This window comes from Dermacentor silvarum, chromosome 3, assembly GCF_013339745.2.
Source record: "Dermacentor silvarum isolate Dsil-2018 chromosome 3, BIME_Dsil_1.4, whole genome shotgun sequence".
Lineage (NCBI taxonomy): Eukaryota > Metazoa > Arthropoda > Arachnida > Ixodida > Ixodidae > Dermacentor > Dermacentor silvarum.
Window position 1 is genome coordinate 232,857,145 of NC_051156.1, and position 11,335 is coordinate 232,868,479.

An 11,335-nucleotide genomic window follows, 5' to 3' on the forward strand; every position below is an offset into this window, starting at 1 on the left:
TCAGTGGCGCGATGAGAGACCGTTGCTCCAAACGGCCACTGTACCTGTCGTACTTAACATCTTTTATTGCGATAGCAATTATATGGACACTTCAACCGGATTTCTGCCGTCGCCGTCGCCGTAAGGTTCCCTATAGATAAAATCTTCGCCGCGCGCCGTATGCCCAAGCGGAAGCGTGCGGGGACGCGCGCTATCACGGAGAGCGAACGCACTCAATCACCCACGCGCAAGCAAGGATCGAAGCGGGAAGCCAGCGCCGGAGGTAGCGCGGGGGGGGGGGGGGCACTTCTACTCTGCCAACGACCGCGCTCGTCGTTCGCTCGCCCGCACAGTCTCTTATCTCCACACGGCTCTGACCTTTATGCGCCGTGCATTCGCCGCTCAGTTTCCGTTGAAGCGATAGACCGCACGTACCTTCGCCCGCTGCGCGGCGTATGTGCTCGCTGCCAGCGTTTTGAAAGTCGTTGTCTGCAGTCATTCAGTGTGATCTATTCGTGTTTGTTTGTGCGCGCTCACACCACGCTTGTTCATTCAGTTAGTAATAGTCGGGCCACATTTTCCAACGCACGCTACACATGTAATGCTGCCCGGATCGGCAGTGCAGCGCTACAGGTGTGTCCCTTCGCACGCGCTGCCCACGGGAAGCGCTTCTCATCAACACCACCGTTTCACACGCGCCTTCTCGTGGTCATCGAGTCTCTCTTCATGTCGGTCTACTTACGCCGCAGCACACCTGCTTACTTAATCAGCTCATGTTTACTACAATTCATATTGCTACCAAAGCCGCTCACCTTACTTCGTATGACATTGCTGTGATGCTATCGCATTCATTGCTTCGCCCTTAGGGCGAAACTGTGACATTTTTTTTTTCTGATCTTACTTTACTTTTTACTTAATTTCTTCGCAAGCACACGCACACGCGGGGGGGGGGGGGGGGGGGGGGGGGGGCTATGTCTTTGATATACATGTACAGAGTCTGCTTAAACTACCGATATTTATTATCGATCACGTCACGGAGAGGAAAGCAGAAGCTTGCCCCCCCCCCCCCCCCCCGGTCGGGCCGGTGAACCGGGCCCCCCGAAAAAAATTTCTGGCTACACCCCTGATAATGTATGACAAGACATCGCATATAGCGGTGCATACATATTTTAAGGGAATTACTTTTAGGTCGTCATATCCAGCAGATACATCGTTCTTTAAAGAAAAGATAAATGTAGCTACTTCTTGAGGTGTTGTTGGTGCGAGTGCTATAGAATTCAGTAATGGAGTGGTGAGGCTCATAAAACTATCAACCGAAGTTTGCGTAACAATATTTTGTGAACCGACCTTAATGAAATAGTCATTCAGGGCGTTTGATAGCTCAAGGCCAGTTAATTTACCATTAGCTGTGGTTATTTCACTAAGTTGTGTGCATTTAGTTTTGTTTTTCAAGTTATTAACCGCTCGCCAAACTTTACGACTATCATTCTGAATTCGAGAAAAATGGCTTATGTAATAATTAGATTTAGCATTTCTCAAGTCTTTGTTCAGTTTATTTTTAAATTGTTTAAATTGAGAAAGCAGAGCTAGATCTCTGCTATGGAGAGACTCATGATACATTTTATTTTTCTTTCTTATCCTTGCATAAAGTGATTTGTTCATCCAAAGCTTCTTAGACTTCTTGACATTAATTTTTCTGTCTATTTGTGGGAAAGCTGCGTTATATTGGGTTAAGAAGATATCAATAAATTCAGAATATGCTGTATTAACTTCAGATATATCGTATATAGATTCCCAATTGGTATCTTCGATTAGATTACGAAACTCGTTGAGAGCAACATCATTAAAATCTCTGGTCATATGCGTAACGGTATTTGTTACTCGGTTTAATCTGAGAGGTATAAAACAAAATATCGGCAAATGGTCACTAATATCTAAGGATAATAGTCCGGATTCAGTGTGTGGAAGCTGAACATTTGAGACACAGATATCTAACAAAGTAGCTGTGTTGCAAGTTATTCGAGTAGGCAGAGTAATATAGTTTATACAGGCGTAAGAAGAGATGAGGCTCTGCAATTCCCTTGAATGAGAATCATCTGATAATAGGTCTATGTTTAAATCACCCATTACAATGAAAGGTAGTTTAGTAGAGTCAAGGAAAGTGAGAAGGCTTTCCAAGAACTTTCCATAGCGTTCAATAATTCGTTTGCAGCATCTAATATACAATGGAATTGGCAATGCAGTTATTATTCATGCATTTGATCCCTCGACAAATTCTATAAGGAGGAGGCCGCGCTGCAACCTGAGCCCCCCCCCCCCCCCGAACAAAATTTCTGGCTACGCCACTGGGGGGGATGTATAGTGAAGTAATTGTTACTATCTTATTAAAGAGTACTGCACGGACAGCAACTGCCTCTAGGGGCGTTTTAAGCTGTATTTGCCGGCAAGCAACACCTTTATCTACTACTATGGCCACACCGCCCGACGAGGCAAGGGCGTCGTTGCGGTCTTTTCGGTAAATGGCATACTGCCGGAGAAAGTTCGTGTGTGAAGGATTGAGATGTGTTTCTTGGACACACAGCACCCGTGGATTGTACTTATGTAGGACTTCCTTAATGTCATCTAGATTGTGGAGTAAACCCCTAGCATTCCACTGTAGAATCTGTGTATCCATTTTATGTCTGTTTTGTGCCGTGTGTCTAAGAAAGATACATTAGGCTAGCTCACGAGGCCTTTCCAGGCCCCGTGATGGGGGTTTTGCCTTTCTTCCCGACGCGCTCGAGGGAGCTGCGCCATTCTTTGGGCGTCTGAGACGCCGGTGGTTTGCTTGTATCCATAACCTCGTCTGAGGCGGTGGATAGTGCCCGCTGAGCGGACACGTTCGCGGGAGTTTCGGGCCTATCTGCACGGGCAGTGGCCCTGGGTGGGTCCAACCCTCATGTGCTCGGGTCCGTGGTGTCGCAACACACCAAACGCCTGCTTACGCAGACGCCCCTGCGGGGGAGCTGTAGGGAATGCAACTGGGTGTTCGCTAATGGACTGTGCCCAATTCATGCTGCGAAATCTGTAACGCTAAAGGGAAGACGTGTGTGGGAGTTCACTGCAAAAATAGTGATTCGCATATTAGCGAATGGAATCAACTTGTGCTGCTACATAAGGACTGCCTGTGTTGCTTCCCTTCGCGATGCACGGCTTTCATCGAGTATTAAAAAAAAAGATGATTCATCCGCCAGCGCTGTCTAACTAACCTTCAAATTTAGAAATGACTTCAACTCCGGAACGTCGGCACTTAAGAGTGAGTACCGCTCAAGTAGCGCCACTTATTGGCATAGTAAGTTTAATCACACATCCACCACACATCCACCCCTGCTCGCACGCAAACTTACGCCCACCCTATCGCCAACATATCAATAATAAGTGAATGGGCGCACACTTGAATCAATGTACCGAAGCATGAGTGACGGCGACTATACCGACAAGACACGAATGTTGCAAGCTGGATGTTTCGTGACGGTCCGCAGAGTAAGAGAGGGACTAGCGATAATACGTCTTTGCGACGAGCAACCGCAAACTACAGAACATTTACATTCCAAGCTTTGTGCGCAGAAAGAACAAATCTATCGCAGCAGAGCACACCCGCGAGCGATTAGGCTGGAAATAAGTACTGAGGAACCGAGGAACTTTACCGAGTCAGAAACATGACAAGCCGCTGTTTCAAAATGTTTGCCAAATAAATAACGAAGAGCACACTGGTCCCGATTTAATTCATAAGCGGAAAGTTTGGACAGCTTGGAATATATTCCTAGTCCTGCTTTTAGTACAAGCACCGTATGTATACACTGCTCGCACTGTTTGGACAAGGCGTAATGAGCTCTGAAAGCACTTACACGTTCTCTAAAGCTGTCGCCAAAGCTTCGTGTCGTGCACGCAGTCACCGTCTACGATACGCGTCGAAACAGGTTTGCTGCGCCGCACGAGCGTCACGCGCTTCCATTGTAAACGGGGAGGCAACGGAGGCAGCTGAGGCAAGCAATGGACGCGTCACCACGTGATCAAACATGGCAGCGCCCACGGGAGCGCCGCGAAAAGGGTCAATAAGTAACCGCGCCCAGGCTCGGCTCCAGGGGGGATGTCCGGATGTCCTGACCCCCCCCCCCCCCCCCTCAGATTTCTGTATCGCCCCCTCGCTGACAGGGGGACGGCCCTGTCGCAAAAAAAAAAATATGGCCACCAGCATTCTTCAAAAGTATTTTTCGCGAGTACCAGTGGTATCAGCCATGTAGAAGTAAAGCTAGCTCGCTCACAAGCTTAGTTGTATTCCGTAGGAGTGTGGTGTCGCGAAGTTGCCGTAGTTATTTTTTCTCATGAACACCTTGGACCTCCTGGCGCCTGCCGTGCCTTACTCGTCCCGTCGGTGGCGTCGAATGAACGAGGGGACGTCCCTTTTGCCAAACACGCCGAGGTCCGCTCGAGCGCCTTCGCGCCTGATTAACTTAGTTTCCCCTTGGGGTGTCAACGGTTGCCTCATTGGCTGTCATCGGTTCCGCGACCAACCTGCTTAATGAAAGAGATCTCTCGCTGAAGTGTTCATATATAAATAATAACAACTAACAGCTAAACTAAGAACTACGCATAGGCAACTTTTTTTTTAACTGTAGCACTCATTGTGATCACAGTTGCACGTTGACAATATCCAGTACGAGCACAGTACCGTTCGTACGCTACAAGTTTTTCATTGTAACTTCACAGTTTTATTGTCGTACATTAAACATAGGAACCTCAAGCCCGCCGGATCCGTTTATCTGAGTGGGGGTTCTCGCGGAGCGGGGCGAAGCCTCGAGCCGGGCTGCGAAGGGAGCAGATGCGCGCCTTGCGTAAGAGGATGACGTCGCGTAGGAAACAAAACATGAAGACGCTGGCTCGCGCTCTCGACTACTAGGCCACATCGTTATTCTTGTAGGTGGCGTCGTGAGTCTTCATACGCGGTGATTCGCATATCGTAAACAACCAGCGTAGTGGTTGCTGTGTTCGAGCGGAGCGTTACGCCCGTATTCAAGAACGTTCCTCTAGTCAACACACCACCACGACTCAAGAGAAGATGGCACCGCCATCCCTCCACAGAAATGGTCACTGAGTTTCATGATCATTCACGGGAATTCTTGAAAATTGTCGCGTCTTTATCAGTCGAGAAGCGGCGCTGTGCTCAACAAGGTGGAGTGGAGTAAGTGCTTCGAGTCGAGGGCTGCTAGAGAATACGGGAGTTAGTCCTCCAAAGCAAACGAAGGTGTCTCACCCGAACACAAAGAATCTTCTTAAGGAAATCAAGGTGTCCCAACAGAACTCCAAAGACGGACCTGTGCTTACGAATTTATAACGAACCTGTAAAAGATCATCCCAAATTTTATTTTAAGAAACAATACAGGCTAGATATACCGGGTGTTCAAAATTAAGCTTTATGGCTTTCTTAAAATTATGCACTGGGAGGCACATGCAGACCACCTGCGAAAATAAGTTATGTGGCCAGGCGGACACAAAGTGAGATGATAATTATCGCTGTCAGCAGCCCGATTAACCAAAATTGAATAATTAACTTTTTATTGACTGCAATAGGTGTGTATGTTTCAAAAGTTAGAGGCAGTCGTTTTTCTACACAGTTTCACTTGGAAGAATTCTTGCGTGTCTGTGCTCCGAGATATCCAACTCCAAATTTTAATTGTCGTTCGCATGATTACGCATACAAGAGAGTGAGGATCGGCGCAACGCTCCTCCCTGGTGTGACGCGGCTGTTGCGTGCGGCGTTTAGTCTGACAACGGGGCGGAGGCATTGGCAAAGATAACTGTCCACCTTCCCCTCACGGCTGGCGAAATGAAAAAAAAAAAAAATTAAGAACCCGTAACCGCTGTCGTAACGCGCGACCGCGCAGCCTGTAAAGATGGCGGCAGCTGCCATGCCGAGATAATGGCGCGAGCGGAGAAGCCGGAGGGCAGTACGCGTGCGTAATGGTGACTAGACAACCGGGCATCGTCCTTGTCTGGGCTACGCAAATAAAATGACTGCTGATTTCCAAGTATTGTAAGTTTTATTGAAATCAAGAGCAACAACTGCACCATCAACAGCAGAAACCTTTTTAGCTATGCTAACGAATATTTCATGCTGCCGTTTTAGGTTTGGTGTTGTCATGCACAAATCTCATGACAACATTTCACCCATCAAGATGTCAATGCCCTAAAAATGTCCAAAATGCCTCCCTTCCACAGCAACGCAAAGCATAAATCGCTCTCGCGTCGACTCGATTATTCTGCGCAGTACGACAATTGAAATTTGGAGTCGGATATCTCGGAGCACGGAGACGCTAGAATAAATAATTCTTCCGACTGATACTGTTTAGAAACACGACTGCCTCTAAGTTTTCAATACAAACATACCCACTTACTGCAGTCAATCAAAAATAATTGCTCAATTTTAGTTAATTGGGCTGCTCACAGCGATAATTATCATCTCACTTTGTGCCCCCCTAGCCACATAACTTATTTACACAGGTGGTCTTCGCGTGCCTCCCAGTGCCTAATTTTAAGAAAAGCATAAAGCTTAGTTTTGAACACCCTGTATTATCAGGCACAGCCGCCAAGCACATGGCTGTATTGGGTAACGTCCTTTTCCTATAAGCTCGGAGAAACCAATACCTGGATTAGCTATAGGGCTTCTTCCTCTTTCTGGGGTTTTACGTGCAAAAACCAGTTCTGATTATGAGGCACGCCGTAGTGGAAGGCTCCGGGTTAATTTTGACCACCTGGAGTTCTTTAACCTGCACTACAACGCAAGAACACGGGCGTTTTTGCATTTCGCCTCCATCGAAATGCGGGCGCCGCGGCCGGGATTTGATCCCGCGATCGCGTTCTCAACGCCTGAGCTAACTGCGCCACCACGGAGGGCTACAGGTGTTGCTCTAGCCGTATAAAACGCGGGTTTATCGTGAGTGAGCAAAAACGGTAAATTTCGGCAAATAAGAAAGGCTACTATCATCATCATCATCGACAGAAGCTGACCCCCACCCCTCAGAAAAAACCTGGATCCGCCCCTGAGCGCACCAGGACCCACTTTGGGCTCGGGGTCTTACTCCCATTCTTTTTTTAACACGAAAGTGTTTTATGCCGGGGTCCACCAAGACTTCACTGACGTATTTCCGTCACGGAAATACGTCAGCTTACAATGTACACGAACATAATACAAAGAAAGAAACCAGAAGAAAAAGTTCCACAAACATGGAAAATTTGGAAATCGAACCCACGACCTCTCGGTCCGCGACGATAGATCGCCGAGCGTTTAACCCATTGCGCCACAAACGCATTTGCAGAGAGCTACACAGACGCGCCTTATATATCTAACACTCCTCCATGTACCCGCGCTCTTGCTCGGGGCGGTGCCGCCGCCTACGAGCAGAAAAGAGAAGTACTGCATTATGACACTAACGCGCACCGACAGTGAACGCTTCGGTGGTCTCAGCACTACGACGCATCGATGCCAGCATTCGAAGGGACGCTGGCATCAAGAAGCACTACCAACGCCACCTAGGTGGCGTTCACCGTACTCAGCACAGCGGAGCGTGGCCTCCGCAATTAGCTCTGAAAATGTTTCTGAAGTTGATCGCGGAGGCTGCAATTACGACGCGCTGTACGCGCTGATTTGACTCGGTGACGATTCAGTTACGTGCTTTGTCTTGCGCGTTGTATTAGTGTGTCAGTTACGTGCTTCGTCTTTCGCGTTGTGCTAGCGTGTGCAGCGTAGTGCAGCTTCCATATGCACGACGGTTGCTCATGGTCATCGACGTTGGTAGTCGTGATGGAGGAGACGTGCCACCAGGCGTCAGCGTGGGTGCATCAACGCCTAAGGGCGCTTTAGCCACAAAACACCAATAGACATTATATATCAATGTGCAATAAACATTACACTACTTCTGTGAAGACACGTTTCACTTTCGTGTTCTATACCGATTCCTATATAAGAGGGATCAACCACATTTTTTTTATACTTCCTCCAGCCTGAAGACCATTTTCGAAAATGATGATCCTTGGACCATGGCCGTATGCGTCGATGGCACAGAAAGCCACGAAAGCCTTGTTGCACTACCTGAAATCGACAGGTCTTGGCGACCGTCTGTAGACTTCGTGCGAAGTTTCAAATGTGCGCGAAACTGTGCTCTCTCTATTCCCTTTCTCTTTTCATCCCTATACCCCTTTTCCCCAGTGCAGAGTAGCAAACCGGACGTGCGTCTTGTTAACCTCCCCGCCTTTCCTCTCTTCTGTTTCTCTCTCTCTCTCTCTCCAGCCTGAATTCTATAACCTAGAAATGTCTTTTATCGCTAACTATTGCATAAGTTCCATTTTGTTGAATTCATGTATAACACGATTTTTGTTCCTTTTCATTGTTTAACATTTTGTAACCCCCATCACGCAATACTCCTCTTCGGAGCCAGTGAGGACCTTGAATAAGTTCTGACATACTTGGCCCACTTCCCCATGGATCGATTCTCCTCTCAGAGGAGGATTCGGTCTCAAGTCTAACTTTTGGAAATGAACCTCTAATGTAAGCACAAACAAAAACTCATCTCGCAGGAAAAACGAAATGGTAGTAAAGCTGAGCGTGAGAAACGTGAAGCAGGTAGAAAACTGTGCCCGGCGCGATAGTTAACCAATAAGCCATGGCCATGGAGCGTGTCATCTACCCGTGTTTCTTGCATGTCGGCGCCACGATCGCCCAACCCTATAGATATTTGTATTGCTCTCTGACCATAGCGATGTTAGTACAGCGTACTGTAAAAAACCCTCTACTCCCAGGCTGAAACCGATGCCCGGGAGTCAGGTGTCTCACGGTGTAGCGCGATGTAAGCTTAAGTACATCAAAGATCAAATCCACCGGCTCAGATAACGGCGCAGAGAATGGAGGGGGAGAGGGGGCGGAGGGCATTTCGTGCACGCACACACGTACAGGCGCGCTGCCGGCTCAGTCAGCTAAAACATAGCCTTCGAGATTTGTTTCTACTCGATCAGAGCCCCTCTGGAACGTTGATTAGGGCGCCATTTATAGCCCAAACAAAGCCAAGTCGCAGATTTTCAGTAGCCCAAATATAGCCACATAGCCAACTCGTCCAAGTCGACGCCAAAATTTTTTTTTCTGTAGCCCAATTTGGATATATATAGCCAAACCTGGCAACACTGCGCCGTCGGCGTTTTGCCCGCGTTCGCACCGAACGCGCGCGGCGTTGGTGACTGTTGCCGGTGCCTCTGGGGCGCCTACCATCGCGCCTCACCTAAGCTGCTTCGCATTATCGAGCGCGGAGCCGCAGGTGTTGCCATTCGTTACGCAATCCGAAGAGGAGAGGAGCGTCGGAGAGGAGAGAAGATGAGACAAGGAGAGGAGAGGAGGGGGAGGAGGATGCGCATGCGCAGTAGGGGTGCGGACGCACGGCGGTTGGATGGATGGAGGGAGGGAGTGACATAGCCCCGAGCATACGATGCTTCGCATCTAAAACAGACACGAAAAAAAAAGGGCTACGAGTACAAGCGCTCTCCTCGGCGCCTCTTTTTTGTTTCGTGTCCATTTTTTGTGCTGGTCGTATCAATATGGGTATAGCATCCGGCGCTTCGCGTGAAATCCGAAATGATTTAGTGACGCGCGAAAGTAGGTCAGCGTGGTGAGGAGATAACATGAGGGAGAGGGCCTCGCCTCGACGGACCAGATCAACACCACCTAAACAAGTCAAGGTGGTGTTGATCAGATAGGGCGACGCGACGCCGCCTGCAGAATCCGTTCTCTGGTTGCTTGCGGTCCGCACGTTCCTTGTCCGCGCAAGCTCTCGCTTGCGCTCTAACTGAAGTTGTATCGTCCCGCCGGTATGTATCACCTGCCGACACCGGGCCGATGGACGCGCGCCGTTGCTGCTTTATCTGGGTGGCACACCGAACACGTGGTCATCCCTAAATTTCGGTACATATCCGGCAGCCTGCCGAACCCCCCTCCTCTCCGCTACATCACTGTCAGGTGACACATACCCAGTGAGCCAAGTTGGCCTGAAAGGAAAACAGTTAGATCCGAACGTAGGTAGAAGGAGCAAGGCATGGCGTGAGCGTGGAAGATACGAGAGAAGGGGTAGTGTGTTCAGGAAAGGCCCGTGGCTAACGTTCCTCTTGTAAACGTCGCCAGGTGGCGCCACTTCAGCATGGGCTGTATGCATGGAGGAAAGAAACAAAACAGGAGAGGCCCTGACGTCACGTTTTTGAAGCCGGAAGTGCAGCCATGTTGGTGTGCCATCTGCCTTTGCACCTCCAATCAGGGGTTCTGCAGCTCGCCGGAGCAGATGAGCGCGAACGTTGAACTTGCATTGTTACGAGCCTCCGGAAGTGTGTGCTGCCGACGCGCGTCAGAACAAAGCCTACGAAACTTCTGCACCAGTTTTAGTGAAGCAGACGCACTCCTCTGCTTTTCCGTGGTACGTTGAAGAAGACGACGAAGACCCGCTCCGTGATTGAGTGTATCTGTTGCTGGCTGACACTCACAAACCCAAAACAACTCTCAAGCTTACGCACCACGTGCCAAAGTCAGCATTTCTCTCGAACAAAGGTGCTGCGAGAAAGACACCGGTGGAAAAATCTTATTTCACTTTTCAGAGACCGAGAGCAGCAGAGAAAGCTTCAGGAGCGCGGTTGCTATGGCAACGTTGACATTTGGGGTATCCGTCCCAGTGCTCCTTTGCGAAAAACAGCACGTGACTTCCGCCACCCCTTCTCCAATACGTCCGTGCTGGCCGGGGCCTCTCCTGGGTTTCCTTCCTCCATAGCTGTACGGAAGCCGCTTTTACAGCGAAGCTGTTTATGGTTAGCCTTCCGTGCTTTTTGTTCTGCGTGTACAAAAATGTGGGCCGATCCTGGTGAGTGTGCAGAAATATCCCAAGCGCAACGGCACATACCCCTGTGAACTCCGGGTGGTGGGCTCCGGGACCTGTAACGCGCCCTTCAACTACCGTTGTCACACCTGGAACACAAAGAGGTCCCAGGGACAAGGATAACAACAGAGTTTTTTATTCGCATGTTATAGCAAAAATAAAAAGATGAGAAAGAATCCCAAGGAACTGAAAAGTAGATGCAGCGAGAGCGAGCACAAAAAGTCAATGCAGAGTTCACCAATGGGAGATGGAACAAGGTGAGTGAAGTCACAAAGAAAAAGAACACAAAGGGCCATTGCAGGGTCCATTCAGTCAGCAAAGGCTAGCGAGAAGCCACGTGATGGTGATATATCTCACGTGAAGCGGTGATGATCAGATCTTAGCCCAAAAGGCCGACCCGCGTCAGCCATGTCTAC